The sequence below is a fragment of the Acinonyx jubatus genome, chromosome A1, assembly GCF_027475565.1.
Source record: "Acinonyx jubatus isolate Ajub_Pintada_27869175 chromosome A1, VMU_Ajub_asm_v1.0, whole genome shotgun sequence".
NCBI lineage: Eukaryota > Metazoa > Chordata > Mammalia > Carnivora > Felidae > Acinonyx > Acinonyx jubatus.
The window spans coordinates 201,042,393-201,058,373 of NC_069380.1; positions in this window are offsets into that span (position 1 = coordinate 201,042,393).

Sequence of the window (15,981 nt, forward strand, 5' to 3'; positions counted from 1 at the left end):
GAGGCAGTATATTTGGAAATTTACTAAGTCAGACAAAGTTATGCAAGAGTCAGAGTTAAATGGGTTAGACTTCTGAGAAGAGGGTACAGTTTGAATGATATTGGATAACTAAGATCTCAGGAAAGGGAAACCCTCAAGAAGTTTCTCATTCTATACCCTATTATCCAGCTTTATCAAATCTTAACATTATTTCTTACTTTTCTCAAATCCTTTATTTTTAAGCAATAATGGTAAAACAACAGTGATTCCTGTGATCTTGATCATATTCAAAGATCAAGAATGGACAAATTAATTAATTAATGGACAAATATGCATACTGTGGAATATTCTATAATAGTTACAAAAAATAAGTATCAATGTGGATAAAATTTTAAAACAATGAATGAACTATTAGGTTGATTTCAGTTGTTCGCCAATACAAGCATTGTTGCAATAAACATTCCTGTCTACATCTCCTTATACATAAGTGCAAGAGTTTCTCAAGAGCACCTAAGAAGTGAAACGTGTGGGTTTCAAAGGATATGCACATTTTCAGTATCAATGGATATTGTCAAAATCTCTCCAAATGGTTTTCTACCAATTAGTAGCATATGACAGTTCCCATTGCTCCCATCGTCACTGATATCTGGTTAAAAAAATTTTAATTTTTGGGGTGCCCGGGTGGCTCAGTCTAGGTTAAGCATTTGACTTCAGCTCAAGTCATGTTCTCGCAGTTTGTGGATTTGAGCCCCATGTCAGGCTCTATGCGGACAGCTCAGAGCCTGGAGTCTGCTTCAGATTCTGTGTCTTCCTCTCTCTCTGCCTCTCTCCTGCTCACGCTCTATCTCAAAAATAAACACTTTTTTAAAATTTTAATTGTTGATGACATAATAGTTTTAGAATGGTATCTCTTTTGTTTTTATGTATACTCTATTTGTGAAGTAGCACATTAGTTCTTTAAGTTTATTGCTTCTTCTTCTCCTATGAATTGCCTATTATATCTTTTGCATATTTTTTCAGTTGATTTGTTATTTTTGTGTTGATTTGTAGGAATTATTGACATATGTTAGGTAATAAAATCTTGTTGGCTATATGCATTTCAAATAATTCAGAAAAATAATACCTTCATGAGGTTTGTGGGGTTTTTTTTCGGATTTGCCTACTTGGATACAGTCAAATTTGGCATTTTGCATAATGATTTTGGAGCCTTATGCATTCTCTAAAATACCCTCCCCTATATTTGCTTCTAAAAACTTTTAGGAAAAAAAAAGACCTATATCTTCCTTTGTATGATGTGACATAGGAATCTAATTTTTTTTGCCTATATGAACAACTTTGACAACACTATTTATTGTCACTGCTTTATAATTCTGTCCCTAATCTATTCCAAAAAGTAATCTTTCCAGAACATTCCAGAATGTATCACATTCTATAGATGTTTGTCTCTCTTTTAAGCCATTTTAGGACAAAAGTAGCTACAGAAAATTTAATGGGCTACTGTGGGGGGGGGGGGGGCGGTGTATGTGTGTGTATTCCAGAAGCACTGAACTACTGGAAATCTTGTTTTTAAAATACTCATTATGACATAGTACTGGCTGGAAAGCAGATGAAGAAATGAATATTAATGATGCTATTAATGACCCTCACGTATAACTCACCTACAGAGGTCATCCTCAGTCATATCCTAAAGCCCAGGACCACTCTGGCATAACCAGAGTCTCAAACTCATGCCATGGTTAGACCTCAGGCTTCTAGAGAGTGTCTGAAATGTACCTCCAGGGCCTCACCTTCAGCCTGAATTTATCTGTAGCCCACAACCTGAGTCCATGATAGTCTCTAGATCAGAACTTCTCTGGGAGCAAAACAGGGAGGGACATTTTTAAGTTGTTTCTAACACACTGTCGTCTTCAGAGTAACATGTCCACCAGCAGTGCACTGCCCACAGGATGGCAACTCACTGTTTTGTTTCCCTAAGGGAAGGTGACCATGTGCTGAGTGAAACACTCTCTTCTGGGAGACCCAGGCCATCTATCAGAGAAAGAGAAATGATCCCTTCAAGCTACTCAACAAACCACCTCCAGCAAACATCTCTGAGGAAGCCAGTGGACAGGGTCCATATGGACATTACTGAATTATCGCAGATAATAAAGAAGGGACTGTTAATATAATCAGAGGGGGCCTGCAGCTGTTCAAAAACAATTCTGAGCCCAGGTAGTAAAGAGACACATATGAAAGCAGTAATTTCTGGGGTGTTTTTTTTTCTCTTTAACACTCCCATAATTTAAAAAGAATTTAATGGATTTTCATTTTCAAGACCTGGAAAAACAAAAGTCCTCCTAAGCTGAGAGCAAATGCTTCCAGTCCTTGCCTGAAGCCATTCTTTTTATTGGGGGAGTTACAGCGCCTTGAGAAGAAGGGGTTTATAATGGAAAAAATGAGACAGCATCAACCATAATGAAGCTCAGAATATAAATAATAAAAACCCCGTTAATGCCTGACACTTTATGTTTCTAAAGAAAACCCCTACCTTTCATCTAAAATAAGACAGTTGCTGAGGAAGTAGATAAAAGCAAGCATATATTTAACACAATTCTTTTACTCGACCTTTATTATTCTTCAGGGAAAATGGTCCCTTGGTGTATGTTAGATTTCCCTTAATTTCAGTCTCTCATCTAATGCAACAGAAACCCTTTCAACAAAGTCTCCACTCAGGAGAGGATCATGCTTTGCAGTTGAACCTTGCAGTGTCTTAACGTGGGAGGACAACAGAAATCCCACGGCCCCGCTCTTCCTGCAGTATAGGTTTTGTGTGTAGAATTCCTCCACGAGGGTGTGTGTGATTTCTTGGAGCCATAGTACTTTCCTAAAAAGTATACAGAAAAATGAACTCAATGCACAGCCTTGTGGAGTTGGGTACCACACACATGGCAGTATATAGGATACTGACGCTGTCCTCAAAGAACTATTCTAGGAAGCAGAGTCACATATTACACTTAATTTAAGTGGGCAATTTTTACACACTTTAGGTGCCCTCTCCACTAGGCTTAACTCTTCGCATGCATTATGTCCTATAAGCTGCACATCAATTCCAGTGAGGTAGGGACTAACATCATTACCACTTTTTGAGATGCTGAAACAGTCTTTCAGGGATTAACGAGCCTCCACACAGGCACTGGGCAGGAACAGCAACCGAGGGGTGAGGCTGCTTCCCTGCCGCGGCAGGCAAGAGTTTATACACGTGCCCAGGTCCACAGACTGGAACAGTATCCTGGTGGAAACAGACCCCTGTTTTTTCATTTAAATGTGATCATCCCAACAGGTACAGTCAGTTCTGAAACTTTCACTCCCTCCCAATAAAATGTAGCAAGTAATATGAAGACTGCAGCGTCCTGCAGTACGACCATTAGGACTCATGCCCGGGGCCCCTCTCAAAGAGAGTTTCCATAGGACCTATTCAGTACTAGTTTTCCTTAGCAAGGTCCAAGACAAGGTGACATCGTTCTAACTTTTATGCAAGTAAATTCATATTAATAAGATGATTTACTCCTCTGTGAAAGTCAATTGTTAATGGTATGTACTTCATGGAGTTGTTATGAGAATTATAAATTAAAATATGTAATCAACACCGGGGGGGCACGTGGTAATCACTCAATACTTTAGTTTTAATTGATACACTGTCACAAATATGTGCATGAGAATACACAGATAAGGGGGTGGAAATCTGTAGTATCAGTTATCTTGGAGGGAAGGAGTCGGAGTAGAGATAGAAGCAAGAGAAGACTTACTCTTGCTGTTTTATATATTTAGTCGCAATGAGAATATTGTTGAATTACTTGTGCAATAAGTTTAAGACTGCTAAATAACCTCATTACAAAAAAGACCTTCCCAATTATATTTAAAATTTTTATTTTAATTTAATTTTTATGTTTTCACATTTAGAATTTTTAATTGATACTTGCCTGGTACCCAGTCACTGTTCAAAACTCAGCAATGTATTAAACACCTTGCCCACCTTCAAGGAGTCTAAAATCTAAGAAAAATAAGATAGGTACAAAAGGAAGCTACATGCAGGTTAAAATGTGATATATTTCCTGCAACAATTTATAAACACAGCAACACCAGGTTTAGAGTATGTAGGACTGCATTCTACTTAAAAAAAAAAAAAAAAAAAAAAGAGGACCAAAAGACTAACTCGGTTTATGCAAAAAGTGTATTGTGGTAAAATAGTATTATGGTAAAGAGACACCCGGGGTGTGAAAGAACATGAGAAAGAATAGAAATTCACTTCATGAGTGATAGGATGGGTTGCTACCACCTTATTATCAATAATGCACAGATTGATTACTGTGTGCCCCAAATGGTGTTGATCACTTTACATATTTTAATTTACAATTCTCGTAACAACTCTATGAAGTACATACTATTAACAATTTCACAGATGAGTAAATTGAGGCACTGAGAAGTTAGGTGACTTGCACATGATCTCTCAGGTAGTAAGTGAAGGAAACAGGATTCAAGCCTATGCAGTTTGTTAGTGGAGCTCAAATTCTCAATCACAAGCAGACTATTTTTAACTATTCCATAATCCTACATCTTTGGAAAACATTATAATGGAATAGGCTTTTAAAAATCTTTTCATAAGAAAGTATTTAAACATATAACAAGAATAGAGAAAAGAGTATAACGAATCCCCATGTTTCCATCACCTAACTTCAAGAATTGTCAACCCACAGCCTATCGATCGTGGTCCAGCCCCATCCTGCTTCACTCCCCCAACCCCCGACTATTACGAAGGAAACCTTCAACATCACATCATGCCATATATTCTATGTATATTGCACATACATCTTGAATATAAGTTTTGTTTTTAACAACCAAGAAACCATTACACTGCTTTAAAAAATTAGCAATACTAAATACTAATACTAAAAAATCAGCAAATATCTAGTAGGTGTTCAAATTTCTCTTGGTTTCTTATAATTTTTTATATGTTGTTTAAATCTGGATCTTAGTAAGACCCATATAGTTCAACTGTTGGGTATGTCCTTCAAATCTCTCTCATCTACAAGTCTTCTTGCTCTTTTCCTTCCAGTGCATTTGTTTGAAGAAACCAACTTCTTGGTCCTATAATATCTCCCAGTGTGGATTGTGCTGCCTGCATTCCTGTGGTATTGTTTCATATTTTTCCCTGTCCTGTTTTTTTTTTTTAATTTTTTTTAACGTTTATTTATTATTGAGAGACAGAGCGTGAACAGGGGAGGGGCACAGAGAGAGGGAGACACAGAATCAGAAGCAGGCTCCAGGTTCTGAGCTGTCAGCACAGAGCCCAACGTGGGGCTCAAACTCACAAACCGCAAGATCATGACCTGAGCCAAGTTGGACGCTTAACCAACTGAGCCACCCAGGCACTCCTGCTGTCCTGTTTTTTTAATCAAGAATACTTCGCGTGTGTTGTTTTTGTTTTAATTTCTCTCAGGAAGCACTCTGTAGATTTAAGCATTATTATGTTTGGAATCACTATTCTTATGCTCAAAATCTTCCAACTTTGACAGGGCACCTCTTCAAATTGTCTTTTTTTGATGTGGGCCCAGTAGTCTTTGATAACTTTCCTACTATTTGAGGTGACATGTTCTAGGCTCATCTTGTACATTTCCTGGAATCAGTCATTCATGCAAGGAATCCTGGTTTATTTTACTGAAAAAAAAATGTTATTCAAAGACCACCTATGGATGCTAGTGGTGCTTAGAAGTTGTTCATTCTTTGTAGACATTTTTTGGGAACAGGGCTAGGTTTGGTGTTTGTTTTGAAGCTAAAATACATTTCAAGTTTACACTTGTACTTCAAATTCAAATTGAGGACAATAGTTATTAATCTCTTTGATATTATATCTATTTCTCCTTTCTCACATGCTAAAAACTCTAGATTACATAAACATAAAACATCTTTGTTTTATCCTACATCACATACACAACAATCTCAGAACAACACTACTGTGGTACATTGTTGTCATTTACAGCCCAATTCTTCACCATCTCTCATATCGATACACTTTGCTGGGTAAACTTGTAGTGTTTTTTTCAGTCTCACTCTGGGTCCATCCAATGACTTTCAATGGCCAACAGAATCTCAACAACCATAAAACAAAGAGAGGCTGGAAAAAATTCTTGCATGTTTCTGCTTTCTCTCATACACTTCTCTGATTGCTGTAAGAACATGCCTGGGCCAGACTGCTGGAGCTACCAGGAGCCAAAAGACTTGAAAAGCATGAGAATAGGGCCATACTGACCCTGTTGTCTGTCTCGGCCAAGTCATTCCAGATTAGTCAACAGTCAACTCCCAGATTGAGCCCACCAAGATCAACAGAACCATCTAGCCAATCTAAAACTGATCACATACTCGTGAACCAGCCAGATAATATCAGGTGAACTCTGCAGACTTCTGAGCCAAATAAATATTATTTTTGTTCTGCGTCTGTTTGTTACTAAATATTTTGTGTTTAGGCACAGCTTCTACAAACAACACAATGCTATTAGTGAGAAGAGCTTTTAGAAGAACTTTGCAAATCGTTTTGCAATAGAGTAACATTAGATATGTGCAGTCCAATTATGTGTTTTTAAGATATATGAAGCAGTCCCACTTTGTGAGATTGGGTGCCAACTGGATACAGAGTAAGCTCATTAATTTCATCGTACCTTTAATTGCCAAGGATTATTTTCATTTAATTTTTTCATAATAAAATATTTACATGATTCCAAGGCAATCCACAGAGCAATATGTATCCAGAGAATGTTGCTTATATCTCTTTCCCTTCCCTCAGCTCCACAATGTTTTCTCCCACTCCTATTCATAACCATTATTTTAGACTTGTTTTAACCTGGCATGTTTTTAAGATAGCAGATAAATCAATTCAGATATACACATTATTCCCCATTCTAATGAAAACTAGTAGAGGTGCCTTGGTGGTTCAGTCAGTTAGGCTTCAACTCATAAAGTTCGTGAGCTGAAACCCTGCATCGGGCTCTGTGCCGACAGCTCAGAGCCTGGAGCCTGCTTCAGATTCTGTGTCTCCCTCTCTCTCTGCCCTTTCCTCGCTCATGCTCTGTCTCTGTCTCTCAAAAACAAACATTAATTTTTTTTAACATTAATAATATCATTGAAATAGTAAAAATAGATAATAGTAAACCTTACTTTTCTTTCTTTCCTTCTTTCTTTCCTTCTTTCCTTCTTTCTTTCTTTCTTCCTTCCTTCCTTTCTTTCTTTCTTTCGAGAGACTTATGTCTTACCCAAAATGGGGCTTATGTTCACCTGAAGCAGGACACAAGCTCACCTGGAGCAGGGCTCAGGCTCATCTGACGTGAGACCCGAACTCACGAACTGTGAGATCATGACCTGAGCCAAAGTCAGATGCTTAACAACTGAGCCACCCAGGCGCCCACAGAGAAAAGTTTCTGAGGATGAAAATCAATGTTGAAAATATTAGAACTTGGAAATAGACAACTATTTAGCTATTGCACACCACAACAAAAAGAGAGTTTCTCAGTCACATTTTACAGATTAAACTCATTGATTATTTTAAGGTCAACAACCCCTTTGTGATTGGCATTTTATCAAATTAAAATGTATTCTAGTTTACACATTCAGTTTTGTATATACTCTGAACATCCGAGCATAAATAATATACATACCAAATGTTGATTTTAGAGCTTCATGTAGGCAGAAAAGTTTTTCTTCAAAAATAGATATACAACTAAGGAGGCATGTTTCCAAATCTTACATGAAACTATCTTAAGCTTCTGCCAAGAATTCCAGTAGAAATTTAGATATTTTTTGCAGCCTCTCTTAAAACAAGAGATAGATGAATAAACATCTTGTATACTAAAGACTTGTTTTTGTAAAATATAATTCATGAACAAACCTTGTGGATCATATATTGTACAAACTTTTTGCACTCTTCAGCTTTCATGGTGATCAAGTATAAAAATCAATCCCACTGAAGGTGGCCTCAGAAGAGCAATTTTATTCACTGGAGTGGAGTAATGGAAATTTAATACTACTGATTCACACCTTTTAACCCTTCAGAGCCAAGATGAGCACATCCATTTATCCTCCCCAACTTTTCTTACTGTTGCATAACTCCCTTATTCCTTAAACATGCTTACCACACAAAACAATGATAGGATCTGAACTCTGTACCAGATGAAAACAGAACAAATTATTTCCATATAGGTCTAGTTCAAACAAGCTCCCATGGATGTACCCTACTTTATGTTCATCAATCTCACTTTCAGCTCTAGAATTCAAGAAGGTCAGAGTTCCAGTTCCTGCAAAAGCAACTGGCCTTTTATGGAGCAAAAGCTGTTCTTCCTTGGTATGCCTTAAAATAATACTCTTGCCTAAGAGCCTGGGAAGACATTGTGTGTATGTTTGAGGGTGTAATACATACACATATACACATATGTGAACATTTTTATATATATGTATATATATGAAGAACAAGATACATAATTATTATATTTTTGCATTTAGGTCTCACACCATTCACGTAAGAACTTGAGAGCAAAAAATATTTGTAATTCAACTTCCCCAAAGGAGGTATAAGATTACTCATGATGAGAACTCATTCAAAATACTTTTTTGGGGCGCCTGGGTGGCGCAGTCGGTTGAGCGTCCGACTTCGGCCAGGTCACGATCTCGCGGTCCGTGAGTTCGAGCCCCGCGTCGGGCTCTGGTGGCTCGGAGCCTGAACCACTCAGAGGCCCCTCGTTCAAAATACTTTTAAATGTCAAAATAATGAATCTTTCACTACTTTCATCTAGACTGCTTTCCAGGGTGTTTAGTGAACTGGATGTTTCCAATAAGAAATTTTCTCTACATACTAAGTCTGAATATAGTGTTTTTCTCATTTCCCCTCCCCTAACTGCTTAGATGTATGCCTATCACGTTCTTGGTCTTCCATGGACAATCATACTCTAGCCAACAGTTGTTCTGCATCTCACTCAATTAGACTTAGCTACTAAAGAAACCCATGGCCAAATTCTACTACAGATAGCTCCTTCTCACGCTGAAGTCAAAAGAGTTCTGTGCAGGCAACAGGGAAAAGCACAGGGACAGGAAGGCCTTTCATCTCTCTTTAGAAGATAATAGCTCCAGGCCTCTTGTTGCTTAGTTCCTCTCCTCTGAAATTCCTGGATTGTTTTCCACTTAAAGGCCAAGCTACTGCTCCCTTAGCTAATGTCAAATGCAAGAACACCATAGCCGCCAAAAAACAAACCAGAGAATCGTAAACTAGCCAACACTGAATTCTCAACAGTATCCATTAGCTTGCTGATTCACATGTTGCTTATTCCCACTTTAAAATACAAAAAGTTATGCAATAGGAAACCACAGCACATTTAACCTGAAGCTTTGAAATGTGCACCGATGACAGCAATACATGAAGTCAACACAGGAAATATAAGTTTAGAGCTACAGCAAGCTTGGAGAGTTTCTGGAACCACAGATCTTACTTTGATGTTCATTGCTATTTCAATCAGCAAAAGCAGCAGTTGTGGAGGACAGAAAGCAATCGAACAACTTAGACTAGCATTTCTCTGGAGGACTTTTCTTTCCTTTGAGGAATTCTTTTCAATTTATTAAGTTATCTATCTCCTTTTTAGCAAAGTGTTTTAGAATGTAAGAATTTACTAAAATGACAAGTAACCTACTGGGAATTAAACCAAAATGCAAACTTAGCTGTTGTCTTTAAAACCACATGTCTTTAAATCCCTTGACTGTTAACTTTTATCCCAAAGAGAAGAGGTCTTAACTTTCACTAGGTAATAACTGGACTATTTTGAGTTATATTTCTCCCTACCCTGACAACTTAATTGACCTGTTACAAGTATATATAATTTACCATATAAAAGTGCTCCAAAAGCATTAAATTTTATATAAAAATCACAACAGTGTATATTTAAAATAGTATGGAATAAAAAATAGATAAAACAATTTTAAGAAACCCAAATGTAAAATTATGATGCTATAATTCTATTCAGAAACATTTACTCCAAAGCCTTAACCCAACTGTCTACCTCAGATGTATCATGGCCATCCACACAGTGACTTTCTTTGGAATTAAACTTTGGAATTACTTGTTTACACAAGAAAACTCATCTCAGATGTAGCATCTGTTTCTCACTAAGGCTTAGCTTTCACCTAATTCTCCAAATGGGTTGACTGAGGTTCAAGAATGTGAGGTGACTCACTCAAGATCATACAGTGAATCCAGGGCAAGCAGCCGCTGTCCCTTGAGTAGCAGATGTATATCTTGGTACAAAACACAACTGATACTGTCCTCAGGCCTGTGACACATACTGACATCTACTTGAAAACCTTAGTTCATTCAATACATCACCTGACGTCTTTATATTTTTAAGTGTATCAGAAGGAAAGGCAAAGCACCATGGAATTTGAATACATTCAGCAGGTCTTCTTTATTAAATTATATGTCTTGAGTCCAGAAGCAGCCTAACCTAAAATATTTAAGTATTAGACCCATAGGTAATATTATATACCTTGTATAATGCAGCAAGAATGTAGTAAAAGGAAAAGAATATATGTGGGGTGTATTAAAAGGAAAAAAAATCAGCAAAAATCTGTTCACATAGCCCTATGTACGTCTTTCATATGAAATATTTTACTATCTTTACATACTGTAAATGACTACTTATACATACTGACTCTTGCTTGGATAATTCATTGTTTTACATCACGTATTGCAAGGAAGCCAGATAATACTTAAGTTTATAATAAGCCCAAATGATTATATCTCAAGGAAATTAGCAGTGCCATAATAGAAGTACAAATCTACACATCCTCAGCCAAAATAAAATGAATGCTCTTACAAATCGCCACTGTGTGAACTTCTACATTTTCCTATTGATAAGCCTGTATATTTCAACATGTTTTCATTTTAATCATGATCTTTAGTTAAATGTGTATGGATATAGAGATATAGAGACGATTGCTTCCATGCTTTCCTTAAGTATAGTGAATAGAATTATCAAATTTTCTTCAGCATTTTCTCAAGAGTAATATCTCTTATATCCATTATTATAAGAATAGCTTTGAATCAAGCAAACATATCCATAGATGTCACTTTCAGACTTGTTATTTTTCTACAAAGTTCTAAGTTCAGATGTTTCTATGTGGGTAATTACCTACGACTGACTCAGTGATTCCTAAGTCTGGCACTGCAACTAAAATGTTCTCTTCTATCACTTCCAGTGGTTATCACTCCCACCGAAGAGTTGCTGAAATTACCTTCTACTTCATTTTAAATAAAAAATAAATTGGTTATGTCAGATATTAACATTAGGGAAGCATAATCTAGGGTGAGGTATATATGAAATCTCTTTGGACTCCATCTTTGCAATGTTTCTGTAAAACATAAAATTTTCCCTAAAAAAAGTTTAATTTAAAAACAAGTATGAGCTATTTCATTGTAAAGGGGATGAAGCGACGGTAAACATTAAAATAAATAATCAGGTTCTGAAGGCAGAAAAAAGGGAATTCTTTGGAGTAACTTTATGTTTTTTCATTAGTTTGATTACCCCTTAACTATTTGTCTTCCTCTCCTTTTAGTTCTCTGAAATGTTGTTAATTCAAACAGTCAAGGAGCGCTTGGGTGGCTCTGTTGATTAAGTGTCCAACTCTGAGTTTCGGCTCAGGTCACATACGTTAGGCTCTTTGCTGTGGGCACGGAGCCTGCTTGGGATTCTCTCTCTCCTCTCTCTCTGCCTCTCCCCCCACTTGTGCATGCTCTCTCTCCCTCTCAAAATAAATAAAGGTTAAAAAAAAAAAAAGAAACTGGAGTGCCTGGGTGGCTCAGTCGGTTAAGCATCCGACTTCGGCTCAGGTCATGATCTCGCGGTCTGTGAGTTCAAGCCCCGTGTCAGGCTCTGTGCTGACAGCTGAGTCTGGAGCCTGCTTCGGATTCTGTGTCTCCCTCTTTCTCTGCCCCTCCCTGCTCATGCTCTGTCTCTCTCTCTCTCTGTTAAAAATAAATAAACATTAAAAAAAAATTTTAACAAAAAAAAAAAGTCAAAGTATATGTAGGCCTACCAAATACCAAATGCATGCCCAATTTTTCCTCCATAAGGATTACCTGTCATGACTGCTCTTCAATCACCTCATGGGAATTTTGATAAATCATTCAGCAAACACATATGTAGCACTCACTGTATCCCAGAGAGCACAAGGCGCACTGGGGCTATGAAGGTGTAAGGTGCCGTCCCTATGCCTAGAGAGCTAACACTGCAGTGGAGAGAGGTATAGATGACACATAATGAGAAATTCTATCCCAGGGACACTGTATTCCTGGGGAGCGTTCAGGAAAGCTCCACCAAAGAATGTATCTTTTAACCTAATGGTCACAGATCTTATATGTGATAGCACTGTGTAGGGTACAAAACGGCCTCGTGTAATTTTTCTCATCCCCTTATCCCAGCCTCATGTGAAGCTAGACGGGCAGCTTTTCATTCCCATGTTACTGATGAGAGTTCCAGCCAGCTGCACCTGACACGCAGTTTAATTCATGTCCTGTAAGCTCCTGATTTGTGTTTGTTCTACTACTTCCTGCCTTTCTAGGTGGAGATCTTGCCAGACTCCTTCTATAAAGATTCCTTTCTTTCTTGATATGAACGTGAACGTCCAATGTGTTTCTTTTTCCTTTGGCCTTTCTTCTCTTACCACCTATTTCTCAAAACAAGGTTAATTAATGATCATTATTCTAGCTTTAAATCAAATCTCCCTTCACAGGATAGAAAGTTTACTTTTGAAAATAAGGGATTTTCATTGAATCCAAAGTCCTGGAAGTACATTAGACATGTTTTGGAAGTTAGTCTCTCTTCAAGCCATTCATTACTTTTTAGTGTATTGAAGAAGCTCACAACATGAAAAACATCCTGCATTATATGCTTCACACAACATATTTATTTGCCTCTTTTATGTGCCAAGTATTATACTGAGCCCCAGAGATGCAAAGATGAGTAAGAAATAGGGTTTTCCCTATAGGAGGTCCTGGTGTAAGGCAGGTAAGGAAGATGGAAGGTGATAATGCATATGAGAATTGCTTTTCTATTTCTATGCCCAAGACCTTAAGAGGACTTGCAAGGAGTCCCTAAAGCAGAGGGTTGGAGAACGGCATTCGAAGCTGAGTTAGAAGCAAAAGTTTGGAGTTGGGAGTGTAGCTGCTCAAGGAATTGGTAGTAATTTAGAAAGGCTAGGTACAGAGAGGGGTGAGGGAATGGAGAGAGATGAGGTTACAGGTAAGTGGCTTTGCGTGTCAGGCTGAGGACACAGGCTTTTTTTCGGAAAATGGAGAGCCACAGAAGGATTTTAAGCAAGAAAGATGTGATGAGAGATAATGTGAAAGATCTAACAATTATTCTAGCTGCTGTGTAGACAATAGATACGAGCAGAGGAGACCTGGAACCAGAAATAAGTGAGATGGACATAACAACAGCCAGGAACACACTGATGAGAACTCACCTGTTTGACCAGGTAATGACAGCTAGTCTTGAGAAAAGTGGAAGGATTGCAGGACGACCAAGGTGGCCAGTATGATTCAGTGGACAATAGGGTGTGAGTGAAATGAACATGGTGGTAGAGAGAAGAAGATCAAGGGGGTCTCGCAGGTTGCTGGCTTAGGTCCACTGAGGGAGGCTGTTCATGGAGAAGAAGAAACAGGAGATTGATTGCCAGGGGGTCAGACTCACTTTCGGAAGGGTAGGGGTGAGCACGTATGAGAAGATGAGGTGTGCAGTTCAGGACACGTCGAAGTAGATGCCTGCTCATCTGCTGCGGGTCTACGACTCAGGGGAAATGTCTGCGACCGTATTTGGGACTCACTTGCTACCCTACTGCCCGTGTTTCTGAAAAACGGGTGTACCCTGAAGTCAAGGGCTCAGGTTTCAGAGAGGCAGGCTAGCGTTTGCATCACAGACCGACCCTTGATTATCAAAGCCAAGGCTTTCCCACCTGTTACCTATGGCATGAGACTGTTGCCAGAAGAAAACCATGGGCAAAATAAAAAGCATGGTTTTTAGCACAGAAAAAGGAAAATAATTGTGCATTATCATGATCTCCCAAAAATTCTCCAAGCAAGTCCTCTAAGGCATTTTATAAAGGCCTTTTTTTTCTAAGAGAGAAGGGTAAGTACCTCTCATTTCAATTATTTGATAATTTTGTACAATTATACTGTGGTTCCTCAAGATTTTTATAAAGCAGATTTTACTGCTTTCTGGCTCAATATATGTTAAAATTACTTTCAAACTTTAATCTACAATAAAAAAGTTAATTCTATATAAGCAAATGAAGGCCTCTCACTTTATAAAAAGTTAATATTTTGTGCTATTATGAACGATTATGGGTTTCACCACTTGTATATACTAATGATTAAGGTGACTGAGAAAAAATGTGGAAGTATCCCAGCTTTGAATTGCCTACTTGTAATTTTTGCTGGTAATTTCCCTTTTTATAAAAAAGACAGAGATGATAGTCCAAAAATCTCAGCTGGACTTAATAAGCTCACACTCTAAAATATAACAGAGTAGAACCTCCTCCCATCCTACTTGAGAGCCTATCCTTAAGAATTCCCTTCCGTCATTCTTCCTACTAAAGGTCACTGGAAGGAAACGGGAAGGTCTAGTGGCTTTTTTTTTTTTAACCAACTTTCTGTTCTGCAATTTTAAAAGTCTGGATGCAGCACAATCAGAACTCTTCAACTACAGAACATAAATTTTTAGTACTTGTTGTTCTGGAATCCAACAGAAGAAATATTTGGCTTTTGCTTGGCCCCATCCCATTAGCATTAATAGGTTGTTTTCATTGGAGTTGTCTTCAAAAAAGATATGGATATGAGAAATGATATATTTAAACACCAGTTTTCATGCTAAGGTTGTGAAATGTAGCTTTTACAAATGAAATGGAATTAAATGGAATATATTAAGTAGAACAGAAAATACCAGACTGCACCCACGATAGAAAAGGTAAATACTGTTTTAGGAGACCTTTTATTTATACATCATATGAAGTACTGACATATATATATATATATATATATATATATATATATATATATATATAGGTATAGGGATAGATACAGGTATATGAGTGTGTGTTTATTGGGTCACAATATATGTTAATTGCAGTTAAACGTTCGAAGGCCACCCATGTTTTGCATTATAGACCATAAAACAAGCAAACTAGAAAAGATATGATACTTCCCCCCAAAATTCTTTTCCTTGCAAAGTTATGCCCATCTTGCATGCAAAACCTGTCCCCAAATTCATTTTTAAAGTAGAAATATCCTCTGCTTAAATACAATGTTATATACTATTACATACTATATATGTATACAATGTTATGTACATATATAATATACCCAATGCACATTAATGATATACACAATGTACATTAATGATGCTGAAGATGACAATGGTAACCTCACTCTATATTACACTCTGCAAAAGGATTTCAAATCAATTTTCTAATTTTACTGCAAAACCAAAAGGAGAAGTAGTAACAGCTCTGTTTACACTGAAGCACAGAGAGGCCAAGTGATTTGCCTCAGGTAACTCAGTAGCAAAACTGCATGTATAAACCTGGTCACTTAAATTATAATCATGCTTTTTCACTGGATTACGTTGCTGCTTCACGCTACACAGCTGCAGTAAGTTTGCCACTGTTTATCTCATGGGTCTTTGTCATTTGTTTTGTGTTTAAAGCTATGTCTACAAAAGAGTCCAAAATATTTGGGAAAAGGCAAGAAGGAACACACAGAGATGACTTCATGATTTCGGAGTTCGTGAGTTGTCAACTGTATTTTCACCCAAGACTGAGGCGTTCACTGCAACTAGCTAGCAGCCAATCTGCTTTGTAGATGTCTTTTCATTCCAAAGACTATCACAGGGCCTGCGATGCAGCAGATCACTCAATTAATGTTGCTTCGCTGGAAAGAAA